General features: G+C 43.2%; 7 pseudogenes; 4 read left to right on the top strand and 3 right to left on the bottom strand.

Moving 5' to 3' along the window:
* Nucleotides 1-238: 238 nt before the first annotated feature.
* LOC134950087 (5S ribosomal RNA) lies at nt 239-356 on the bottom strand (annotated as a pseudogene).
* Nucleotides 357-505: 149 nt separating this feature from the next.
* Nucleotides 506-623, bottom strand: LOC134950004 (5S ribosomal RNA; annotated as a pseudogene).
* A 12,463-nt stretch (nt 624-13,086) lies between these two features.
* Nucleotides 13,087-13,204, bottom strand: LOC134950086 (5S ribosomal RNA; annotated as a pseudogene).
* A 2,343-nt stretch (nt 13,205-15,547) lies between these two features.
* LOC134950003 (5S ribosomal RNA) lies at nt 15,548-15,665 on the top strand (annotated as a pseudogene).
* Nucleotides 15,666-15,814: 149 nt separating this feature from the next.
* LOC134950085 (5S ribosomal RNA) lies at nt 15,815-15,932 on the top strand (annotated as a pseudogene).
* Nucleotides 15,933-22,318: 6,386 nt separating this feature from the next.
* Nucleotides 22,319-22,436, top strand: LOC134950002 (5S ribosomal RNA; annotated as a pseudogene).
* Nucleotides 22,437-22,585: 149 nt separating this feature from the next.
* LOC134950084 (5S ribosomal RNA) lies at nt 22,586-22,703 on the top strand (annotated as a pseudogene).
* Nucleotides 22,704-27,303: the final 4,600 nt, after the last annotated feature.

Below are 27,303 nucleotides of genomic sequence, written 5' to 3'. Positions count from 1 at the left end.
TTGAAGTAAAAAACCTTGTTTGACCTTTTTAACAAATGAGGTACAAGGTAATGAAGGAAGGTGAAAATATCAGAAATAATGTGTATTGCATGGATACCATGGATTTCTGATGAAGTAAGGGTACCCAATGGAGTCACTGTACATGCCTTATGATGAAGGTATTAATTGTAACATAATATGGTAGCAGAGTTGGATTAAGATGGAGAGAGATGGCAATAAAGAATGGAGGGGGGGAGGGGGGGCACTGCACCTGGTATTCTCAGGAGGTTTCCCTTCCTGATACTGACCAGGCCATACCTGCTTAGCTTCCGAGATCGGACAAGATCGGGCGTATTCAGGGTAGTATGGCCGTGGGCCTGTTTGTTGGAAATGTGAGAGAAGAAAACGGAGGAAAACGACTCCTATTGTCTGTACTGAACATAAATCAAAACCATGAATAGTCTGGGAGGGTTATTCCAGAAGCAGGGATGCATGAAGTATTGGATGGGATTTTTCCTTATTAAAGGGCCCACTGCACCTGGTATTCTCAGGAGGTTCACCTTCCTAGTACTGACCAGGCCATGCCTGCTTAGCTTCCGAAATTGGACAAGATCGGGCGTATTCAGGGTAGTATGGCCGTGGGCCACTGTAGAGGAAATATATGAGATGGGGAAGTATACATGCTCTGCTTGCTGTACTTCACACTCAATCACGGCTATGGACAGTCTCAAAATTGTATTTCCAGACAGCGGTATGTCTGGATAGTTCTGAGTGTCTGGGATGTTTTTGCAGGATGAATCGGTGGTGAAATGTAATAGGTAGAGTTTTTTACAAATAATGAGCTCTCATGGAGATGCTGAATAAAGATGTGTGTGCTGTGTATATGTATAGCTATATCCATAAAACAATTATTTTGTAATTGTTGGTCCCCTGAGGGAAAACAGATAAGTGGTCATATGCTGGCAAAAAGATCAAGGCTGACTTACAAATGAAAAATATGGCCTTTGTAGTGGGAGTGAACGATACCAATTATCAGAAAGCAGTGTTCAGAGCTGACTCAAAAAATTATCAGGTAACTAATTACACTATAGTCACCAATCTCCTGGAGGGTGGTCAGAAAAATTCTCATATGCTGACACAGAGCTCAGAGCTGGCTCATAAATGGTACAATCATATGAGTGAGATTGATTGATACTAGATAATTGAAAATAATTATTAATAATTAATAGAAAGTAATAATATGCAGAAAAATGAAAATTGCTACCATAAATAAGGTTGTAAGAAAAGATCAGGATAATGTAACACAAATAATACAAAAATCATAAAGGCATAGGCGGGGAATAAGTGCAAGATATAACACAATTCTGAGACAGAGGAAAGTATAGTGGTATACAGCGGTCTAATATCCGTTACCACTATCTTTGGGTAAACTGTCAACTCTTTACAAACTAATGGTGAGTATAAACAAGGATTTAAACCCTGGTGGTTTAATGAGATTAACCTTAGTATAGGTAACAGCAAAGAGAAAACACACGGCAGCGCAAAAAACAAACAAGTATATACTCAGTGTTGGGCAGGGGATAAATTCCCGTACTGCACTGAAATGTGGTGGTGCGCTTGAGACCCTGGTGGTCTAGTGTTAGTTACCCCGGCCGTACGATATGCGGCAGATGCTGAGTTGATTTCCCCTGTTCGAAGTCCCGCTGTAGTGACGAGCGCGGCCGCCCGCTTCCGGACTGGGCGTCGCCGCGATGACGTCACTGTGGACGTTTCTCAACGTACGTTTCACCTATTCAGGCTTGGTCACGAGAGCCTCCCTCTATTGCTCTCAAAGTGGCCAGTACTTGAGTATTAGGACGACCAATGGAAAAGGCATATTGATTTGACAGACTGATGGTAGAGCCTATCAGATCTTATGTGGGTTAACCAATGAGAAGATAGTTGGGGCGGGGGAAAGGGAAGGGAAGACAGGGATGGATGTGTGGTGATAGAAAAAAGTGATGATAGATGGTGAAAGAAAATGGAAAGAAGGGAATGTGAAAGATGAAATATGATAGTGATACTAATGAATAAATGAAAATGAAATGAATGATATAAATGTGAAGAGATGAAATAATGATAATAAAATTAATAAATATAAATGAAAGAATGAAAAATAAAAATAAATATAAAAATATGAATAAATATAAATAAAATATAAATAAATATATAAATATAAATAAATATAATTAAACTGAAATGATTATAATGAAAATAAAGTGAAAATAAAGTGGAATGTGAAATGAAAAAGAAAATGATAATAATATGATGAATAAATGAAAATAAAAATAAAAATAAAATGAAAATGAAATGAATATAAATATGAATATAATTTAGAATGGGAAGGGGTAAGGGATGCTGGGAAAGGGGTGTGTTGTAATTATGTGGTATGATGTGTAGGGAGTGATGAAGTGTGAGCAAGGTGGAAAAGGGGTTTGGGTGAGGAATGCTAAGAATTTGGGTGTATTACTTATTGAGTGGTGTACTTGTTATTGAGTGTTGTGCTATGTGGAAGTGATGAAGTGTGAGCAGTGTGGAATAAAGGGGAGTGTTTTGGTGGAGCTGGAGAAACAAGCAGAGAGGTGTGGAAAGATGTGGGGAAGTGGGGTGAGGAAACAGGCTGGGGGAGAAGTGACGGCAGGAGAATGGGTGAGGAATTGAACTTGAAGATGTGGTAATTGACTGGAAGAAGAATGGAGGGGGGGTTTTTGGTGAGGAAAGGAATGAAGAGAAGAGAGAGAAAGAGAAGGAGGGAAACAAGAGTGGGGTTGTGGAAAGTGATGGGGGGGGGGTTTAGAGACAAAAAAAGGGGGGGGAGGGGGGGAGTGAAAACCTAGGGAGGGGAGGGGGAAGGAAAAAGACTGATGGGAGAAAGGGCGAGAAAGAGAGATGAAAGAAAGGGAAGTGAGGGGGGGGGGAAGGGAAGGCTGGGAAGAGGTGATAGTGGAGGAAGGAAAAAGGGGGACGGTGGGGGGGGGGCGGAGAATGAGATAGAATGGTGAGGTGGGAAAGGAGCAGGGTATTTAAATAATGCGATTATGTGGGTAGAAAGATGCTGTAATTAATGTATTCATTTAAACCCTTGGGCATAAGGGTGTCCAATTTGAAGATCCATTCAGATTCCTTTTTCTGTAGTGCCATATTGTAATCTCCTCCTCTTAATCCCATTTTTACATGTTCTAGACCTGAAAAATGCAAATCTTCTGTTCGACTGTCATGAAAGCGTAAAAAATGTCTGGCGACTGTGGTGAGCTTCTTGAACTGGGCTGAGTCTTGTTTGGCATTCCTCACTGTGCTGATATGTTCAAGTGCCCTGACTTTAAACATACGAGATGTCATGCCCACATACCTAAGATTACAGGTACATGAGATGCAGTAAATCACATTCTCAGTCCTACAGTTAAAGAAATCTTGTACTGTGATCTGCTGATTGAATCTGTCAGTGATTGACATAAGGTTGGTAATGTTTGGGCACAATTTACATTTACCGCACGGATAGGTACCTTTGAGAGGTCTCGGCTTTGAGGGCTGCGAAAAATAGCTTCTTACCAATTTATCTTTTAGGTTTGGTGCCCTCCTCCAGCTCATGTTGATGTTCTGGCCAATATGGTCCGAGATGTCCTCATCCATTTTCAGAATGTGCCAATGGGTTTGCAGGATTTTTCTGGCCTCTTTCCAATTCTTACAGAAGTCACCGATAAAACGTAGAGTATTTTTATCTTCCTTAATTTTTGTAGTAGGGAAGACTAAAGAATCCCGTTCTACTTTCTGTACTTCAGATTTGGCTTTTTTGATAAGTCTGTTACTATATCCACGCTCTTTCAATCTTGCAGACAAATCAATACTTTTAGTTTGAAAGGTGGAGTCTTCAGTGCAATTCCTTTTAAGCCTAAGGAATTCTCCCTTAGGAATGTTTTTAATAGTTGATGGAAAATGACTGCTGGTTGAATGGAGTAAGCTGTTGGTTGAGGTATCTTTCCTGAAAATTTCGGTGGCAATTATGTTGGTATCATCTCGATATATCCTGAGGTCAAGGAATGGGATAGAGGATTTGCTGCTGGTGTATGTAAATTTCATGTTGATCTGATTGGCATTGAGAGAAAGGATATATTGATCCAGTTTTTCTTGGGTGCCATCCCAGATCATGAAAATGTCATCGATGTAACGTATCCAAATCAGGATATGGTTGGTATATTCCTCTTGATCATCATTGAATACCATTTCCCGTTCCCACCAGCCTAAAAAGAGGTTCGCATATGTGGGGGCACATGCCGCCCCCATAGCGGTGCCTCTGGTCTGTATATAGAAACGGTTGTTGAAGAGAAAGTAATTATGATTCAACACAAAATGTAGTAATTCCAAAAGGAAATCATGAAAGTCACCAGTGCCACACATAGACAGAAAATATTTGACAGCGTTGATACCCAAATCGTGTTTGATGGATGTATATAGAGATTCAACGTCTAATCCAACCAATATATGGGAATCTTCCAATCGTATACCTTGAATTTCCTTTAAGACGTCAGTCGTGTCTTTGACGTATGAGGGAAGGGTAAGGACATGTTGTCGCAAATGGACATCGAGGAAGCAGCTGGCTTTCTCCAGGAGACCCCCATTACCTGATATAATGGGTCGTCCAGGTGGATTGTCCACATTTTTGTGGACTTTTGGCAACAGATACAGTGTCGGAGTCCTTGGGTGTGGGGTATTCAAATAATCCCATTCTGTTTTTGTGATGGTACCTTGTTGTAGGTATCTGTTGATGATTCGAGAATATAAATTTGAGAAATTCTGTGTGGGATCAAACAGGGTCGTCTTGTAACAGGAGGTATCTTTCAGTTGTCTGTTAGCCTCTTTGAGGTATAGTGTGGTAGGCCATACCACGATGTTGCCTCCTTTGTCTGACATTTTGATCTGTACGTCGTCCCATTTTTGCATCTCTTTAATGGCTGTTTTCTGTTGTCTGGATAGGTTGCCAGTTGTCTTAAAAGATTTCTGGCGCCGGTAAAGTGTGTCAAAGTCACGTGACACCAGATCCAGAAATACCTTTATCTCAGGACTTTGGTTATCCTGAGGAAAAAAGGTTGACTTCTTTTTGCAGATAGGGCGAGTGGAAGTGGAGGGTTGTTCATCCGATAGTTCCTCTAAAATGGCTAAAGCATCTTGTTCCTGTTGAGACCAGACGGCTGTTAGGGTCTCCTGCCCTGTGCTGCCACGTCGTCATGGCAACCGGGAGACAAGTGCTAGCGGAGTAACCTGAGCGCAGCTGATACTCCGGTTCGGGTCTTTTGCTGTGCAGTGGTTATAGGCTCTGTGCATGGCAGGGGATCCGGTGCTGGTTTTTGTGCTCACAGTCTGTGAGGTCTGAGTGGGGCGTGGACAGCACCTGCTTTATAAGGCCTCTTTTCAGGGTAAGCAGATGCTGCTGAATCTTTGTTGGTTAGTCAGTTTCTGAAAGTTAGCCAGTACTGTGTAGCTTTGTATTTGTTTGTTGCTTACTGCAAATAGGCCTGGGGATTTGGTATTACACTCTGCCAATCCAGACCTAGCAGTAAGACTGGAGTCAGTCGTTTAGCTTGCTGGGGTTCTGTTACTACTCTGTGAACTTAGCAAGTTTGCGGCTGTATTCTAAGACTTGCCTGCCTAATCCTGTCTCACTGTGCTAGGTGTCAGGGGTCAGTTTAGTGGCAGTAAACCGAACCTGTGCACTGCAAGTGAGAATTAGGATTGTGGAGAATCTCCTTGTGTCTATCATTCCATCTCTGACCAAGGAGTTTACTGCCACACCCGTTGGTAACCCTTTAGGGTTTTGCTGTTGCCCTTAGCAACAGCATTTCGGGTTTTCTATGTATTAAAACACAACATCTTGCTTTTCACATCTGAGCAGTTCTAATACAATGGAGATACCCAGTTCCTTAGCCTCTGGGCTTCTCTGTTCACGTTGTGTGTATTTTGTTACCCTACCACCTTCTGTGTACGTTATGTCATATTCCCTAGTCTGTCTGTGAGTCCATTTGTTTTGCATAACAGTTCAAACACCAGTACATTCCTGCAGGCACTGGAGTGCATAAACGTCCTGACACCAGTACTTTCCTGCAGGCACTGGTGTGCATAACATATTCAGCAGCCCAATACTCCTGTTGAAATTTTGTGGGAATATGGAGCATACCCCTCAAAATACGTTGCAACAGGTGGTTGATCAGGTGCAGGTCCTGACTCAAAAATGTAATGATTTGTCCATTAAAATGCACACCTCCCAGGCTGCTGGCGGAGCTCCCGCAGCAGCAGCACCTGCAGGGGTTAAGGAGCCGAAAGTAAATCTCCCGGATCGTTTTTCTGGAGATCGCTCGCAGTTCTTTTGTTTCAAGGAGAGCTGCAAGCTATACTTCCGGCTTAGGCCTCAGTCTTCTGGGTCGGAGATTCAGCGGGTGGGCATAGTGATTTCCTTGCTACAAGGAGACCCACAGGTCTGGGCATATGGGTTGCAGCCTGACTGTCCGTCGCTTAAAAGTGTTGATGCTTTTTTTACGGCACTAGGCATGTTGTATGATGACCCTGACAAGACGGCCTCAGCCGAGGCTCAGATTTCGATCCTTAAGCAAGGGCGAAGGCCAGTTGAGGTTTACTGTACGGAGTTTCGGAGGTTGGCCCATGATACCCAGTGGAATGACCCAGCCCTGAGACACCAGTACCGAAGAGGTCTTTCTAACCAGATAAAGGACCAACTGGTACAACATCCCTTGCCTGATAGCTTGAATCAGCTCATGCAGTTATCCATCCGGGTGGATAGACGGCTGAGAGAGCGTAGGCTTGAAAGGGAGACTGAGATTTCCTTCCTTCCCAAGGGAACCTCAGACTCTGAGGAATTTTCCGAGGAGCCTATGCAGATTGGGGCTACCCGCCTCTCCTCGCGTGAGAAGATGCGGAGGAGACAGCAGGGGTTGTGTTTGTACTGTGGGAATAAAGGTCATGTGGTAGTATCATGCCCAGAAAAGCCGGAAAACTTCAGGGCCTGAGGGTGATGGGAAATATCCTGTCAGGCCAGAAGTCAGAATTTCCCAAGAAGACTTTTATCATTCCGGTGACCTTGAAGATCCTCGGTCAAACTGTCAAGACTGAGGCCTTTGTGGACAGTGGGGCCGACGGGGTTTTTATGGACCGCCAATTCGCCCTGAAACACTCTGTTCCCTTAGTACCCTTGGCATCGGAAATTGAGATTTGTGGGTTAAACGGGGAACCATTATCCCAAGGTAAAATTACCTCTTGCACTAGCCAGATTTCTTTGTTTATTGGAGCCACACACTCTGAAAAATTGTCCTTTTATGTGACTGTCTGTACTTTTGCCCCATTGGTGTTGGGGTTACCCTGGTTAAGGGCCCACAATCCTCAATTTGACTGGGTCTCTGGGGAGATTCTTAGTTGGAGTACTGATTGTTTCAGGAGTTGCTTGAGCCTTCCAGTCAGGTTCTCGCAGCTAAGTTTGCCAGGATTGCCAGGGTGTTATGCAGATTTTGCGGACGTGTTCTCCAAAAAAGTTGCAGAGGTACTACCTCCCCATCGCTCCTATGACTGTGCCATTGATTTGTTGCCAAATGCTAAGCTTCCCAAGAGCAGGTTGTACTCCCTGTCACGTCCTGAGACTCAGGCTATGGCAGAGTACATTCAGGAGAACTTGGCTAAGGGATTTATCAGACCTTCACAGTCTCCAGTTGGGTCGGGGTTCTTCTTCGTGGGTAAAAAGGACGGTTCGTTGCGACCCTGCATCGACTTCAGGGAATTGAACCGTATCACGATTAAAAACTCATACCCACTGCCTCTCATTTCGGTCTTGTTTGACCAGCTTCGTACTGCCACCATTTTTTCTAAGATTGACCTACGCGGTGCGTACAATCTAATCCGAATAAGAGAGGGGGATGAATGGAAGACTGCCTTTAATACCCACTCGGGGCATTATGAATATTTGGTGATGCCTTTTGGGCTCTGTAATGCCCCAGCAGTCTTCCAGGATTTCATGAATGATGTGCTCAGGGAATATTTGGATAGATTCTTAGTTGTATACTTAGATGACATCCTAATCTTCTCCCATTCCCTGGAGGAACATCGGAAGCATGTACGCTTAGTCCTCCAGAAACTCAGAGACCACCGGCTTGGGGCGAAGCTGGAGAAGTGCGAATTTGAAGTTCAGCAAATCGCATTTCTAGGATATATTATCTCCCCAGAAGGTTTCCAAATGGAGGGTTCCAAGGTACAGGCAGTCCTGGATTGGGTGCAGCCCACTAGTTTGAAGGCGCTTCAGCGTTTCCTGGGCTTTGCGAATTTTTATAGACGATTTATCGCTGGATTTTCGTCTATAGTGGCGCCCTTGGTGGCACTCACAAAGAAAGGGGCGGATGTTGCTCACTGGTCTTGTGAGGCTAAAGCGGCTTTTGCCCGTCTCAAAAGGGCATTTGTTTCGGCCAAGGTGCTGCGACACCCAGATCCAGAGCGTCCTTTTGTGGTGGAGGTGGATGCCTCTGAGATGGGTATTGGGGCAGTGCTTTCTCAGATGGGAGTGTCAGATAATCGCCTTCATCCCTGTGCTTACTTTTCCCGTAAATTTTCGCCTGCCGAGATGAATTATGACGTGGGTAACCGGGAATTGTTGGCTATTAAGGATGCACTCGAGGAGTGGAGACACTGGCTTGAGGGGGCTAAGTTTGTGGTCTCAATTCTCACTGACCATAAGAATCTGGCATATTTAGAGTCAGCGAAGCGTCTCAATGCCAGGCAGGCACGATGGGCTTTGTTTTTTGCTCGCTTTAATTTTTTGATAACATATCGCCCTGGGTCAAAAAACATCAAGGCTGATGCGCTCTCGCGGAGTTTTGCTCCAATCCAGGAGACCACCGAGGAGCCGTTGCCCATTGTTTCCCCATCATGTATTAAAGTGGGCATTACCCAGGACCTCTTATCATTAGTCCTTAGAGCACAGGAGCAGGCTCCTCCAGACCTTCCGGTAGGTCTTTTGTTTGTGCCTCCTAGGTTAAGACAGCGAGTGTTCCTGGAATTCCATGCCAAGAAGTCTGCAGGTCACCCGGGTATTGCCAGAACTCGGGAGTTGCTATCTAGGGCGGTGTGGTGGCCCTCGGTGGCTAAGGATGTGGATCAGTGGGTTCGGGCATGTGACATCTGTGCCCGAAATAAGACTCCTAGAGGGGTTCCTGTTGGCCCACTACATCCACTCTCTATCCCATCTAAGCCATGGACCCACATTTCAATGGATTTTGTGGTGGACTTGCCCAAATCCTCGGGGATGACAGCCATCTGGGTTGTCGTTGACAGGTTTTCGAAGATGGCGCACTTCGTTCCACTGGTTGGGCTGCCATCGGCCAGACGCCTGTCTGAATTATTTATGCTGCATGTTGTGCGTCTCCACGGGTTGCCACTTGATGTGGTCTCTGACCGCGGATCCCAGTTTGTGGCCAAATTCTGGAGGGCATTTTGTTCCAATCTCCAGATTTCTGTCAGCTTGTCGTCGGGCTACCATCCGCAGTCTAATGGGCAGACTGAAAGGGTGAACCAGTCCTTGGAGCAGTTCCTCAGGTGTTATGTCTCCAAGTGTCAGACTGACTGGGTTGCTCATCTGTCCATGGCGGAGTTTGCCTATAACAACGCGGCTCACTCTGCTACAGGGATCTCTCCCTTCCTTTGTGTGTATGGGCATCATCCTAAGGCCAATTCTTTTGACCCCCTGGACTCCACGCCTGGTGGTTCCTCTGTGGTTTCGGTCCTTAGAGGTATTTGGCGGAAAGTGAAAAAAGCCCTTGTGTCTGTGTCATTAGTGACCAAAAGGGTTTTTGATAAGCGGAAAAGACCCTGCAGCTTCAAATTAGGAGACTTCGTCTGGTTGTCTACCAAGAATTTGAAGTTGAGACAGCCATCTCATAAGTTAGGCCCCCGGTTCATCGGCCCTTATAAGATCACCAGGGTTATCAATCCGGTGGCATTTCAGTTAGATCTGCCCCGTTCTTTGGGTATCAATAAAACATTTCATTGTTCCCTTTTAAAACGGGCGATTAGTAATCCTTCTTCCAGTGGAAGACCTTCCCCTCTTCTGATACGTGGCCAGAGGGAGTTTGTTGTTGAAAGGATTCTTGACTCCAAGGTGGTTCGGGGTCGGCTGTAATTTTTGGTGCACTGGAAGGGGTATGGCCCGGAGGAGCGGTCGTGGGTGCGCAGTTGTGATCTTCATGCCCCCAGACTGATACGCTCTTTCTTCTCGCAGTTCCCCGATAAACCCGGTGGTAGGGGTTCTTTGACCCCTCGTCAGAGGGGGGGTACTGTTAGGGTCTCCTGCCCTGTGCTGCCACGTCGTCATGGCAACCGGGAGACAAGTGCTAGCGGAGTAACCTGAGCGCAGCTGATACTCCGGTTCGGGTCTTTTGCTGTGCAGTGGTTATAGGCTCTGTGCATGGCAGGGGATCCGGTGCTGGTTTTTGTGCTCACAGTCTGTGAGGTCTGAGTGGGGCGTGGACAGCACCTGCTTTATAAGGCCTCTTTTCAGGGTAAGCAGATGCTGCTGAATCTTTGTTGGTTAGTCAGTTTCTGAAAGTTAGCCAGTACTGTGTAGCTTTGTATTTGTTTGTTGCTTACTGCAAATAGGCCTGGGGATTTGGTATTACACTCTGCCAATCCAGACCTAGCAGTAAGACTGGAGTCAGTCGTTTAGCTTGCTGGGGTTCTGTTACTACTCTGTGAACTTAGCAAGTTTGCGGCTGTATTCTAAGACTTGCCTGCCTAATCCTGTCTCACTGTGCTAGGTGTCAGGGGTCAGTTTAGTGGCAGTAAACCGAACCTGTGCACTGCAAGTGAGAATTAGGATTGTGGAGAATCTCCTTGTGTCTATCATTCCATCTCTGACCAAGGAGTTTACTGCCACACCCGTTGGTAACCCTTTAGGGTTTTACTGTTGCCCTTAGCAACAGCATTTCGGGTTTTCTATGTATTAAAACACAACATCTTGCTTTTCACATCTGAGCAGTTCTAATACAAGGGAGATACCCAGTTCCTTAGCCTCTGGGCTTCTCTGTTCACGTTGTGTGTATTTTGTTACCCTACCACCTTCTGTGTACGTTATGTCATATTCCCTAGTCTGTCTGTGAGTCCATTTGTTTTGCATAACAGTTCAAACACCAGTACATTCCTGCAGGCACTGGAGTGCATAAACGTCCTGACACCAGTACTTTCCTGCAGGCACTGGTGTGCATAACAACGGCTGGGTCACTGTTTGGCGAGAGAGTGGCCTTATCTTTCTTAGAGAAGTGTTTTTTAAGTAAAAGTTTGCGGCCAAAATGTCGGAGATTTATTTCCCACTTGAAACGATCGAAATGATTGGTCGGTGAGAATGAAAGACCTTTCTCGAGGACACTGGTTTGGTCTTGCGTGAGAACATGTGTGGATAAATTGATTATCCTTAATTTAGTAAGGCTCTCACTGGTTACTTCTGTTTCCTGGAGGGGTATCGTCTCTGCTGAGGTGACCGCCATCTTTGTCTTGATGTTCTTCCTTCCCCCCCGCCTGGTTTTTGTTTTGCAGGGTATCCACGGGTCTTGCCCCTGCCTACCTCTAAAAAAGAGGCAGATGTGGAAGTAGAGTGGTGACTGGAATCTCTCCTGCGATCGAAAGGATCTCTCGAATCTGAGTTGGAGTCTGGGTGATCTTCTGTATCTGATAGTTCGACTTCAGAGGATGATGGTGTATAATCCCGTCTGGTCGTATCCCTTCTGCGAATTTGTTGTGTCCACTTAAAAATATGTCCTGAAGTGAAGTCGCGTTTATCCCTAGCGAACTTGTATTTCTTCCTTTCAATGATGTTATCCTCATATGACTCAAGATCTTTTTTCATTTTACCGAAGAAATCTTGGAAGGAAGGGTTATTTTCCCATTGTTCCAATTTTAGGCCCACGGTATCGATCTCTTTGGTACATTCTTCCATGATTAGGTGATTATGTTTTATTAAGATACCCATTAAGTCTTGGGAGCATTTTAAGAGACATTGTTCCCAATCTTTACGTAAATTATCCGTGGAGAGTGCAAAAGAAGGAAAAAGTTTAGGCCGTAAGCCTCTTGGAGATATTTTTTGTCTGCAATAGTGTTCCAGACTGGTTAAATCCCAATCGACTCTGATGCGTCTTTGAAGAGTTCTTTTCAAGTGGGAAAGATCCTCTTCCCAATTGGTCTCTGTGATAGGATCAGGGATCTTGATAGGAAAAATAGTATCTAGGTCTTCTATAGATCTTTTATTTTTTAATTCAGTTTTTAAACTGAAAGTGCTCATGTTAGTACTGGTCGTTGGTGGTAAGAGAGAGGCGTCTGAAATTCTTGAAACAGGAGCTTAAAGGGAAAGGTACAAAATTAAGACAATAATATAGAGACAATTACTAATTTTGGCTTGAAAATCTGCCTGGATAACTGTGCTGGATCCGAGAGCTGAGGAAAAGACCTCAGTACCAAGAATTGTATACAAATAAATTCAGTGTGGAGCCGCACTAGTCTAAGCAATCTAAACGTAATATAGAGGTAGCATCAAAAGAAAGAAACCAATATATATGCAGTTTAAAAAAATGGGAATCTGAAACTGCTAATGATTGGCGGTGCTCCCAGGAATTTTGTAGACTAGACTACAATTAAAAAGGAGAGAAAAGACAAAAAACCCTTGTTTGGGAGCACTCGTTTATGATAATTAGTATAATATAAAGTAAGATAAATGATGAAATGGGATAAAACTTAACCTTTAATTGTTTCTTGAGTAAAATAAAAGTAGAGTAATTATAAGACTCATGTCTGATGTTTGAAGTAAAAAACCTTGTTTGACCTTTTTAACAAATGAGGTACAAGGTAATGAAGGAAGGTGAAAATATCAGAAATAATGTGTATTGCATGGATACCATGGATTTCTGATGAAGTAAGGGTACCCAATGGAGTCACTGTACATGCCTTATGATGAAGGTATTAATTGTAACATAATATGGTAGCAGAGTTGGATTAAGATGGAGAGAGATGGCAATAAAGAATGGAGGGGGGGGGGGGGGGGCACTGCACCTGGTATTCTCAGGAGGTTTCCCTTCCTGATACTGACCAGGCCATACCTGCTTAGCTTCCGAGATCGGACAAGATCGGGCGTATTCAGGGTAGTATGGCCGTGGGCCTGTTTGTTGGAAATGTGAGAGAAGAAAACGGAGGAAAACGACTCCTATTGTCTGTACTGAACATAAATCAGTCTTTTTCCTTCCCCCTCCCCTCCCTAGGTTTTCACTTCCCCCCCCTTTCCCCCCCCTCCCCCCCCCTTTTTTTGTCTCTAAACCCCCCCCCCATCACTTTCCACAACCCCACTCTTGTTTCCCTCCTTCTCTTTCTCTCTCTTCTCTTCATTCCTTTCCTCACCAAAACCCCCCCCCTCCATTCTTCTTCCAGTCAATTACCACATCTTCAAGTTCAATTCCTCACCCATTCTCCTGCCGTCACTTCTCCCCCAGCCTGTTTCCTCACCCCACTTCCCCACATCTTTCCACACCTCTCTGCTTGTTTCTCCAGCTCCACCAAAACACTCCCCTTTATTCCACACTGCTCACACTTCATCACTTCCACATAGCACACCACTCAATAACAAGTACACCACTCAATAAGTAATACACCCAAATTCTTAGCATTCCTCACCCAAACCCCTTTTCCACCTTGCTCACACTTCATCACTCCCTACACATCATACCACATAATTACAACACACCCCTTTCCCAGCATCCCTTACCCCTTCCCATTCTAAATTATATTCATATTTATATTCATTTCATTTTCATTTTATTTTTATTTTTATTTTCATTTATTCATCATATTATTATCATTTTCTTTTTCATTTCACATTCCACTTTATTTTCACTTTATTTTCATTATAATCATTTCAGTTTAATTATATTTATTTATATTTATATATTTATTTATATTTTATTTATATTTATTCATATTTTTATATTTATTTTTATTTTTCATTCTTTCATTTATATTTATTAATTTTATTATCATTATTTCATCTCTTCACATTTATATCATTCATTTCATTTTCATTTATTCATTAGTATCACTATCATATTTCATCTTTCACATTCCCTTCTTTCCATTTTCTTTCACCATCTATCATCACTTTTTTCTATCACCACACATCCATCCCTGTCTTCCCTTCCCTTTCCCCCGCCCCAACTATCTTCTCATTGGTTAACCCACATAAGATCTGATAGGCTCTACCATCAGTCTGTCAAATCAATATGCCTTTTCCATTGGTCGTCCTAATACTCAAGTACTGGCCACTTTGAGAGCAATAGAGGGAGGCTCTCGTGACCAAGCCTGAATAGGTGAAACGTACGTTGAGAAACGTCCACAGTGACGTCATCGCGGCGACGCCCAGTCCGGAAGCGGGCGGCCGCGCTCGTCACTACAGCGGGACTTCGAACAGGGGAAATCAAATCAGCATCTGCCGCATATCGTACGGCCGGGGTAACTAACACTAGACCACCAGGGTCTCAAGCGCACCACCACATTTCAGTGCAGTACGGGAATTTATCCCCTGCCCAACACTGAGTATATACTTGTTTGTTTTTTGCGCTGCCGTGTGTTTTCTCTTTGCTGTTACCTATACTAAGGTTAATCTCATTAAACCACCAGGGTTTAAATCCTTGTTTATACTCACCATTAGTTTGTAAAGAGTTGACAGTTTACCCAAAGATAGTGGTAACGGATATTAGACCGCTGTATACCACTATACTTTCCTCTGTCTCAGAATTGTGTTATATCTTGCACTTATTCCCCGCCTATGCCTTTATGATTTTTGTATTATTTGTGTTACATTATCCTGATCTTTTCTTACAACCTTATTTATGGTAGCAATTTTCATTTTTCTGCATATTATTACTTTCTATTAATTATTAATAATTATTTTCAATTATCTAGTATCAATCAATCTCACTCATATGATTGTACCATTTATGAGCCAGCTCTGAGCTCTGTGTCAGCATATGAGAATTTTTCTGACCACCCTCCAGGAGATTGGTGACTATAGTGTAATTAGTTACCTGATAATTTTTTGAGTCAGCTCTGAACACTGCTTTCTGATAATTGGTATCGTTCACTCCCACTACAAAGGCCATATTTTTCATTTGTAAGTCAGCCTTGATCTTTTTGCCAGCATATGACCACTTATCTGTTTTCCCTCAGGGGACCAACAATTACAAAATAATTGTTTTATGGATATAGCTATACATATACACAGCACACACATCTTTATTCAGCATCTCCATGAGAGCTCATTATTTGTAAAAAACTCTACCTATTACATTTCACCACCGATTCATCCTGCAAAAACATCCCAGACACTCAGAACTATCCAGACATACCGCTGTCTGGAAATACAATTTTGAGACTGTCCATAGCCGTGGTTGAGTGTGAAGTACAGCAAGCAGAGCATGTATACTTCCCCATCTCATATATTTCCTCTACAGTGGCCCACGGCCATACTACCCTGAATACGCCCGATCTTGTCCAATTTCGGAAGCTAAGCAGGCATGGCCTGGTCAGTACTAGGAAGGTGAACCTCCTGAGAATACCAGGTGCAGTGGGCCCTTTAATAAGGAAAAATCCCATCCAATACTTCATGCATCCCTGCTTCTGGAATAACCCTCCCAGACTATTCATGGTTTTGATTTATGTTCAGTACAGACAATAGGAGTCGTTTTCCTCCGTTTTCTTCTCTCACATTTCCAACAAACAGGCCCACGGCCATACTACCCTGAATACGCCCGATCTTGTCCGATCTCGGAAGCTAAGCAGGTATGGCCTGGTCAGTATCAGGAAGGGAAACCTCCTGAGAATACCAGGTGCAGTGCCCCCCCCCCCCCCTCCATTCTTTATTGCCATCTCTCTCCATCTTAATCCAACTCTGCTACCATATTATGTTACAATTAATACCTTCATCATAAGGCATGTACAGTGACTCCATTGGGTACCCTTACTTCATCAGAAATCCATGGTATCCATGCAATACACATTATTTCTGATATTTTCACCTTCCTTCATTACCTTGTACCTCATTTGTTAAAAAGGTCAAACAAGGTTTTTTACTTCAAACATCAGACATGAGTCTTATAATTACTCTACTTTTATTTTACTCAAGAAACAATTAAAGGTTAAGTTTTATCCCATTTCATCATTTATCTTACTTTATATTATACTAATTATCATAAACGAGTGCTCCCAAACAAGGGTTTTTTGTCTTTTCTCTCCTTTTTAATTGTAGTCTAGTCTACAAAATTCCTGGGAGCACCGCCAATCATTAGCAGTTTCAGATTCCCATTTTTTTAAACTGCATATATATTGGTTTCTTTCTTTTGATGCTACCTCTATATTACGTTTAGATTGCTTAGACTAGTGCGGCTCCACACTGAATTTATTTGTATACAATTCTTGGTACTGAGGTCTTTTCCTCAGCTCTCGGATCCAGCACAGTTATCCAGGCAGATTTTCAAGCCAAAATTAGTAATTGTCTCTATATTATTGTCTTAATTTTGTACTTTTCCCTTTAATCTCCTGTTTCAAGAATTTCAGACGCCTCTCTCTTACCACCAACGACCAGTACTAACATGAGCACTTTCAGTTTAAAAACTGAATTAAAAAATAAAAGATCTATAGAAGACCTAGATACTATTTTTCCTATCAAGATCCCTGATCCTATCACAGAGACCAATTGGGAAGAGGATCTTTCCCACTTGAAAAGAACTCTTCAAAGGCGCATCAGAGTCGATTGGGATTTAACCAGTCTGGAACACTATTGCAGACAAAAAATATCTCCAAGAGGCTTACGGCCTAAACTTTTTCCTTCTTTTGCACTCCCCACGGATAATTTACGTAAAGATTGGGAACAATGTCTCTTAAAATGCTCCCAAGACTTAATGGGTATCTTAATAAAACATAATCACCTAATCATGGAAGAATGTACCAAAGAGATCGATACCTTGGGCCTAAAATTGGAACAATGGGAAAATAACCCTTCCTTCCAAGATTTCTTCGGTAAAATGAAAAAAGATCTTGAGTCATATGAGGATAACATCATTGAAAGGAAGAAATCCAAGTTCGCTAGGGATAAACGCGACTTCACTTCAGGACATATTTTTAAGTGGACACAACAAACTCGCAGAAGGGATACGACCAGACGGGATTATACACCATCATCCTCTGAAGTCGAACTATCAGATACAGAAGATCACCCAGACTCCAACTCAGATTCGAGAGATCCTTTCGATCGCAGGAGAGATTCCAGTCACCACTCTACTTCCACATCTGCCTCTTTTTTAGAGGTAGGCAGGGGCAAGACCCGTGGATACCCTGCAAAACAAAAACCAGGCGGGGGGGAAGGAAGAACATCAAGACAAAGATGGCGGTCACCTCAGCAGAGACGATACCCCTCCAGGAAACAGAAGTAACCAGTGAGAGCCTTACTAAATTAAGGATAATCAATTTATCCACACATGTTCTCACGCAAGACCAAACCAGTGTCCTCGAGAAAGGTCTTTCATTCTCACCGACCAATCATTTCGATCGTTTCAAGTGGGAAATAAATCTCCGACATTTTGGCCGCAAACTTTTACTTAAAAAACACTTCTCTAAGAAAGATAAGGCCACTCTCTCGCCAAACAGTGACCCAGCCGTCTGGTCTCAACAGGAACAAGATGCTTTAGCCATTTTAGAGGAACTATCGGATGAACAACCCTCCACTTCCACTCGCCCTATCTGCAAAAAGAAGTCAACCTTTTTTCCTCAGGATAACCAAAGTCCTGAGATAAAGGTATTTCTGGATCTGGTGTCACGTGACTTTGACACACTTTACCGGCGCCAGAAATCTTTTAAGACAACTGGCAACCTATCCAGACAACAGAAAACAGCCATTAAAGAGATGCAAAAATGGTACGACGTACAGATCAAAATGTCAGACAAAGGAGGCAACATCGTGGTATGGCCTACCACACTATACCTCAAAGAGGCTAACAGACAACTGAAAGATACCTCCTGTTACAAGACGACCCTGTTTGATCCCACACAGAATTTCTCAAATTTATATTCTCGAATCATCAACAGATACCTACAACAAGGTACCATCACAAAAACAGAATGGGATTATTTGAATACCCCACACCCAAGGACTCCGACACTGTATCTGTTGCCAAAAGTCCACAAAAATGTGGACAATCCACCTGGATGACCCATTATATCAGGTAATGGGGGTCTCCTGGAGAAAGCCAGCTGCTTCCTCGATGTCCATTTGCGACAACATGTCCTTACCCTTCCCTCATACGTCAAAGACACGACTGACGTCTTAAAGAAAATTCAAGGTATACGATTGGAAGATTCCCATATATTGGTTGGATTAGACGTTGAATCTCTATATACATCCATCAAACACGATTTGGGTATCAACGCTGTCAAATATTTTCTGTCTATGTGTGGCACTGGTGACTTTCATGATTTCCTTTTGGAATTACTACATTTTGTGTTGAATCATAATTACTTTCTCTTCAACAACCGTTTCTATATACAGACCAGAGGCACCGCTATGGGGGCGGCATGTGCCCCCACATATGCGAACCTCTTTTTAGGCTGGTGGGAACGGGAAATGGTATTCAATGATGATCAAGAGGAATATACCAACCATATCCTGATTTGGATACGTTACATCGATGACGTTTTCATGATCTAGGATGGCACCCAAGAAAAACTGGATCAATATATCCTTTCTCTCAATGCCAATCAGATCAACATGAAATTTACATACACCAGCAGCAAATCCTCTATCCCATTCCTTGACCTCAGGATATATCGAGATGATACCAACATAATTGCCACCGAAATTTTCAGGAAAGATACCTCAACCAACAGCTTACTCCATTCAACCAGCAGTCATTTTCCATCAACTATTAAAAACATTCCTAAGGGAGAATTCCTTAGGCTTAAAAGGAATTGCACTGAAGACTCCACCTTTCAAACGAAAAGTATTGATTTGTCTGCAAGATTGAAAGAGCGTGGATATAGTAACAGACTTATCAAAAAAGCCAAATCTGAAGTACAGAAAGTAGAACGGGATTCTTTAGTCTTCCCTACTACAAAAATTAAGGAAGATAAAAATACTCTACGTTTTATCGGTGACTTCTGTAAGAATTGGAAAGAGGCCAGAAAAATCCTGCAAACCCATTGGCACATTCTGAAAATGGATGAGGACATCTCGGACCATATTGGCCAGAACATCAACATGAGCTGGAGGAGGGCACCAAACCTAAAAGATAAATTGGTAAGAAGCTATTTTTCGCAGCCCTCAAAGCCGAGACCTCTCAAAGGTACCTATCCGTGCGGTAAATGTAAATTGTGCCCAAACATTACCAACCTTATGTCAATCACTGACAGATTCAATCAGCAGATCACAGTACAAGATTTCTTTAACTGTAGGACTGAGAATGTGATTTACTGCATCTCATGTACCTGTAATCTTAGGTATGTGGGCATGACATCTCGTATGTTTAAAGTCAGGGCACTTGAACATATCAGCACAGTGAGGAATGCCAAACAAGACTCAGCCCAGTTCAAGAAGCTCACCACAGTCGCCAGACATTTTTTACGCTTTCATGACAGTCGAACAGAAGATTTGCATTTTTCAGGTCTAGAACATGTAAAAATGGGATTAAGAGGAGGAGATTACAATATGGCACTACAGAAAAAGGAATCTGAATGGATCTTCAAATTGGACACCCTTATGCCCAAGGGTTTAAATGAATACATTAATTACAGCATCTTTCTACCCACATAATCGCATTATTTAAATACCCTGCTCCTTTCCCACCTCACCATTCTATCTCATTCTCCGCCCCCCCCCACCATCCCCCTTTTTCCTTCCTCCACTATCACCTCTTCCCAGCCTTCCCTTCCCCCCCCTCACTTCCCTTTCTTTCTTCTCTCTTTCTCGCCCTTTCTCCCATCAGTCTTTTTCCTTCCCCCTCCCCTCCCTAGGTTTTCACTTCCCCCCCCCTCCCCCCCCTTTTTTTGTCTCTAAAAACCCCCCCCCATCACTTTCCACAACCCCACTCTTGTTTCCCTCCTTCTCTTTCTCTCTCTTCTCTTCATTCCTTTCCTCACCAAAAACCCCCCCTCCATTCTTCTCCCAGTCAATTACCACATCTTCAAGTTCAATTCCTCACCCATTCTCCTGCCGTCACTTCTCCCCCAGCCTGTTTCCTCACCCCACTTCCCCACATCTTTCCACACCTCTCTGCTTGTTTCTCCAGCTCCACCAAAACACTCCCCTTTATTCCACACTGCTCACACTTCATCACTTCCACATAGCACACCACTCAATAACAAGTACACCACTCAATAAGTAATACACCCAAATTCTTAGCATTCCTCACCCAAACCCCTTTTCCACCTTGCTCACACTTCATCACTCCCTACACATCATACCACATAATTACAACACACCCCTTTCCCAGCATCCCTTACCCCTTCCCATTCTAAATTATATTCATATTCATTTCATTTTCATTTTATTTTTATTTTTATTTTCATTTATTCATCATATTATTATCATTTTCTTTTTCATTTCACATTCCACTTTATTTTCACTTTATTTTCATTATAATCATTTCAGTTTAATTATATTTATTTATATTTATATATTTATTTATATTTTATTTATATTTATTCATATTTTTATATTTATTTTTATTTTTCATTCTTTCATTTATATTTATTAATTTTATTATCATTATTTCATCTCTTCACATTTATATCATTCATTTCATTTTCATTTATTCATTAGTATCACTATCATATTTCATCTTTCACATTCCCTTCTTTCCATTTTCTTTCACCATCTATCATCACTTTTTTCTATCACCACACATCCATCCCTGTCTTCCCTTCCCTTTCCCCCGCCCCAACTATCTTCTCATTGGTTAACCCACATAAGATCTGATAGGCTCTACCATCAGTCTGTCAAATCAATATGCCTTTTCCATTGGTCGTCCTAATACTCAAGTACTGGCCACTTTGAGAGCAATAGAGGGAGGCTCTCGTGACCAAGCCTGAATAGGTGAAACATACGTTGAGAAACGTCCACAGTGACGTCATTGCGGCGACGCCCAGTCCGGAAGCGGGCGGCCGCGCTCGTCACTACAGCGGGACTTCGAACAGGGGAAATCAACTCAGCATCTGCCGCATATCGTACGGCCGGGGTAACTAACACTAGACCACCAGGGTCTCAAGCGCACCACCACATTTCAGTGCAGTACGGGAATTTATCCCCTGCCCAACACTGAGTATATACTTGTTTGTTTTTTGCGCTGCCGTGTTTTCTCTTTGCTGTTACCTATACTAAGGTTAATCTCATTAAACCACCAGGGTTTAAATCCTTGTTTATACTCACCATTAGTTTGTAAAGAGTTGACAGTTTACCCAAAGATAGTGGTAACGGATATTAGACCGCTGTATACCACTATACTTTCCTCTGTCTCAGAATTGTGTTATATCTTGCACTTATTCCCCGCCTATGCCTTTATGATTTTTGTATTATTTGTGTTACATTATCCTGATCTTTTCTTACAACCTTATTTATGGTAGCAATTTTCATTTTTCTGCATATTATTACTTTCTATTAATTATTAATAATTATTTTCAATTATCTAGTATCAATCAATCTCACTCATATGATTGTACCATTTATGAGCCAGCTCTGAGCTCTGTGTCAGCATATGAGAATTTTTCTGACCACCCTCCAGGAGATTGGTGACTATAGTGTAATTAGTTACCTGATAATTTTTTGAGTCAGCTCTGAACACTGCTTTCTGATAATTGGTATCCTTCACTCCCACTACAAAGGCCATATTTTTCATTTGTAAGTCAGCCTTGATCTTTTTGCCAGCATATGACCACTTATCTGTTTTCCCTCAGGGGACCAACAATTACAAAATAATTGTTTTATGGATATAGCTATACATATACACAGCACACACATCTTTATTCAGCATCTCCATGAGAGCTCATTATTTGTAAAAAACTCTACCTATTACATTTCACCACCGATTCATCCTGCAAAAACATCCCAGACACTCAGAACTATCCAGACATACCGCTGTCTGGAAATACAATTTTGAGACTGTCCATAGCCGTGGTTGAGTGTGAAGTACAGCAAGCAGAGCATGTATACTTCCCCATCTCATATATTTCCTCTACAGTGGCCCACGGCCATACTACCCTGAATACGCCCGATCTTGTCCAATTTCGGAAGCTAAGCAGGCATGGCCTGGTCAGTACTAGGAAGGTGAACCTCCTGAGAATACCAGGTGCAGTGGGCCCTTTAATAAGGAAAAATCCCATCCAATACTTCATGCATCCCTGCTTCTGGAATAACCCTCCCAGACTATTCATGGTTTTGATTTATGTTCAGTACAGACAATAGGAGTCGTTTTCCTCCGTTTTCTTCTCTCACATTTCCAACAAACAGGCCCACGGCCATACTACCCTGAATACGCCCGATCTTGTCCGATCTCGGAAGCTAAGCAGGTATGGCCTGGTCAGTATCAGGAAGGGAAACCTCCTGAGAATACCAGGTGCAGTGCCCCCCCCCCCCCCCCTCCATTCTTTATTGCCATCTCTCTCCATCTTAATCCAACTCTGCTACCATATTATGTTACAATTAATACCTTCATCATAAGGCATGTACAGTGACTCCATTGGGTACCCTTACTTCATCAGAAATCCATGGTATCCATGCAATACACATTATTTCTGATATTTTCACCTTCCTTCATTACCTTGTACCTCATTTGTTAAAAAGGTCAAACAAGGTTTTTTACTTCAAACATCAGACATGAGTCTTATAATTACTCTACTTTTATTTTACTCAAGAAACAATTAAAGGTTAAGTTTTATCCCATTTCATCATTTATCTTACTTTATATTATACTAATTATCATAAACGAGTGCTCCCAAACAAGGGTTTTTTGTCTTTTCTCTCCTTTTTAATTGTAGTCTAGTCTACAAAATTCCTGGGAGCACCGCCAATCATTAGCAGTTTCAGATTCCCATTTTTTTAAACTGCATATATATTGGTTTCTTTCTTTTGATGCTACCTCTATATTACGTTTAGATTGCTTAGACTAGTGCGGCTCCACACTGAATTTATTTGTGTTGCATATCCAACCTGACAATATCACTAGCGTCCTGTAGTATGCTAAAGAAGGACAAAACATGATCTTTCAATCATTCATTAACATCGTTCCAGTGTGTACGGGCAATCTGGGCTGACGGGCATTCGTTTTTTAATTTTGCAATATTCAAATATCCACACCAGGAGTCAGATATACAGTATACTGTAGTGACCTTTTCAGACTACTATTCAAGATATAGTTAGTAGTTACAGAATTTGACTACAGATAAGAACCACTTTGGCCCATCAAGTCTGCCCTTTTAGATAGTCACTTATCTAATAAAAGAACAAAAATGAAACATTGGGCCTAATTCAGACCTGATTATAGCTGGGCGAGAAAACGCACATCTACGATCAATTTCTTTGACATGCGGGGGGGATGCCCAGCACAGGACAAGTCCTCCCTGCATACAAGATCCTGCCCCCACCCCCACACACACACGCACGGAAGCAGCTTTAGTATGCTTCGAGCTGTGAAGGCAGACGGCTACCCACCATGTTAAGTGTCACAAGGGCTGCGTGTGACGTCACACAGCCGCCATGGCCCGTCCCTTAAATGGTCCAGACACGCCTCCGTTGTCCGAACTGCATCCCTAAAACGGAGTGTTAATGCCCACAAAATGAGGTGATGATACCCCGTTCCCACCCCACTTCAGGTCTTAAACTGAATTCTGAAGAGAACGCAGTTTAGGACCTTGCACATGCATGTACCGTCATACTTGCATGCGCAGAAATTGCTTCATAGCTATTTCTCTTACGTCCTAGAGGATGCTGGGGTCCATATTAGTACCATGGGGTATAGATGGGTCCACCAGGAGCCATTGGCACTTTAAGAGTTTGAGAGTGAGGGCTGGCTCCTCCCTCTATGCCCCTCCTACCAGACTCAGTTTAGAAAATGTGCCCGGAGGAGCCGGTCACAGCTAGGGGAGCTCCACAGAGCTTCTTTAGTAAAGTTTTTTTTAGAGTTTATTATTTTACAGGGAGGCTGCTGGCAACAGCCTCCCTGCTTCGTGGGACTAAGGGGGGGGGGAGTAGTGTCCGTCCTGTGGGGTCTAAACCACTATCTCCGCTGACAGGACACTGAGCTCCTGAGGGGATTGATCATTCCCTGCCACAGGGGATCGCTCACCCCAGCAGCATGCCGCCACCCCCTTACTGAGCTGAAGATCAATGGCGAGTGAGTCACCGACCCCCCTAGCAAGCGGGGGGCCAGTGTGAAGATGGTGGCAACAGGGTAGGAGCGCAGTACTAACGGTGCTCCGGAGGCACAGCGGTACTTAGTGTGGTGCTGTGAGGGGCGCCCTGAGCCAGCACCTGAAACCTGCACTGGTCAGCAAGCCTGTCGGGGTCCGTGGATCTCAGCCAGCATTTTACCTCAGGCCAGTATAATCCTTGTGAAGACCGAGAAGACAGTGCCATTTTGGGGGTGGAGCTTCTCCTCAGAGCGGACCCAGCAGTGTTCAGCGCCATTTTCCTACCTGCACAGCGCTGTCCAGGAAGAGCAAGTCTCTCCACAGCAACTCCAGCTATCTCTCACAGTACGAGGGGGTTGTAGAAGGAGGGAGAGGCTGAATTAAGACTCTGTAACCTATTAAGGTGCACAGTCAGCACTAGTAGGGGTCTCCCTTTACATTAAAAGTGCTGTGTGTGGGTTGGCTCCAATCTCTGTGTCTCTCTTGCCCTGTGTGTGTGTGGAGTGTCTGTGGTCTCCATTAAGCAATGTCCAGGGACTCTGTGTCATATACTGCAGAGAATATGTCCTCTCAGGATGATCCCATTCCATGTAATCAGGAATGCACTGGTTTAGCACAGATACCAGCAAGGGAGCCTGAGTGTTCTATCAAATCTATGATTTCTCAGATTTCAAATAGGGTTGCATAAAATGAATCTGCATCTCAGGCTTTACAGAACTCTATGGCAGTCTGGCCCAGTTCTGGTACCTAAGGGGTCCCCGCTGTATATTCACATAAACGTGCTCTTGCGCAAATCATGCAGGATGATACGGATACCGATTCTGACACTGCAAACAGTGACGGGGATGTGTTGTGGGGGGCAGCGTCTCTTGCTAAAGGGGTGCAGTTGATGATAAAGGCTATTAGAGATGTGAGAGAAAGTATACAAATATACCAGGAATACATCACAAGCTGATTTGCTCACTCCAAAAAAGAAAAAGAAAAGTGCCCACGAGGTTCATTAGCACGTACTGTAGAGAATGGAGAGACATCAACAAGGCCCTGCAGAAACATTATGATGTAATGAGAACAGACGAGGACCTACTGAAGGAGATTGGAGAGAGGATTCTTACAAGTTGGAGAAAATCGCCTAACGTGCGTAATAAAATGGTCCGCAGTCACTTCATTAGAAAGAAAAAACGTGAGCCAGTAGTTCAAGGATGCCACATTTGTGGTAAATGTAAGGCTTGTCAATATGTTAAAACTACCAAGGATTATTCTAACAGGTATGATAAACTGGTTAAGATCCAGGATATATAAACTAGAGATGAGCGGGTTCGGTTTCTCTGAATCCGAACCCGCCAGAACTTCATGTTTTTTTTCACGGGTCCGAGCGACTCGGATCTTCCCGCCTTGCTCGGTTAACCCGAGCGCGCCCGAACGTCATCATGTCGCTGTCGGATTCTCGCGAGACTCGGATTCTATATAAGGAGCCGCGCGTCGCCGCCATTTTCACACGTGCATTGAGATTGATAGGGAGAGGACGTGGCTGGCGTCCTCTCCATTTAGATTATAAGAGACTGAGAGAGATTTACTGGAGCTGACTAGGAGGAGTACTGTTACTGTAGAAGTGTAGAGACTGAGTGGAGAGAGTTTACTAGTGAGGACAGTGCAGTTTACTTTATAATCCGTTCTCTGCCTGAAAAAAGCGATACACAGCACACAGTGACTCAGTCACATACCATATCTGTGTGCACTGCTCAGGCTCAGGCCAGTGTGCTGCATCATCTATTATCTATATATAATATTATATATATCTGTCTGACTGCTCAGCTCACACAGCTTATAATTGTGGGGGAGACTGGGGAGCACTACTGCAGTGCCAGTTATAGGTTATAGCAGGAGCCAGGAGTACATAATATATTATATAGTGAGTGACCACCAGACACACAGTGCAGTTTATTTAATATATCCGTTCTCTGCCTGAAAAAAGCGATACACACAGTGACTCAGTCAGTCACATACCATATCTGTGTGCACTGCTCAGGCTCAGGCCAGTGTGCTGCATCATCTATTATCTATATATAATATTATATATATTTGTCTGACTGCTCAGCTCACACAGCTTATAATTGTGGGGGAGACTGGGGAGCACTACTGCAGTGCCAGTTATAGGTTATAGCAGGAGCCAGGAGTACATAATATATTATATAGTGAGTGACCACCAGACACACAGTGCAGTTTATTTAATATATCCGTTCTCTGCCTGAAAAAAGCGATACACACAGTGACTCAGTCAGTCACATACCATATCTGTGTGCACTGCTCAGGCTCAGGCCAGTGTGCTGCATCATCTATATATATTATATATCTGTCTGACTGCTCAGCTCACACAGCTTATAATTGTGGGGGAGACTGGGGAGCACTACTGCAGTGCCAGTTATAGGTTATAGCAGGAGCCAGGAGTACATATTATATTAAAATTAAACAGTGCACACTTTTGCTGCAGGAGTGCCACTGCCAGTGTGACTGACCAGTGACCTGACCACACTGACCACCAGTATAGTTAGTAGTATACTTATATTGTGATTGCCTGAAAAAGTTAAACACTCGTCGTGTGACTTCACTTGTGTGTTTTTTTTTTTTTTATTCTATAAAAATAAAACTCATTCTGCTGACAGACAGTGTCCAGCAGGTCCGTCATTATATAATATATAATATATACCTGTCCGGCTGCAGTAGTGATATATATATATTTTTTATATCATTTATCATCCAGTCGCAGCAGACACAGTACGGTAGTTCACGGCTGTGGCTACCTCTGTGTCTCTGCACTCGGCA

The sequence above is a fragment of the Pseudophryne corroboree genome, chromosome 8 (assembly GCF_028390025.1).
Source record: "Pseudophryne corroboree isolate aPseCor3 chromosome 8, aPseCor3.hap2, whole genome shotgun sequence".
NCBI lineage: Eukaryota > Metazoa > Chordata > Amphibia > Anura > Myobatrachidae > Pseudophryne > Pseudophryne corroboree.
The sequence above is the reverse complement of the archived record's forward strand: the minus strand, read 5'-3'. Positions and strand labels throughout refer to the sequence as shown.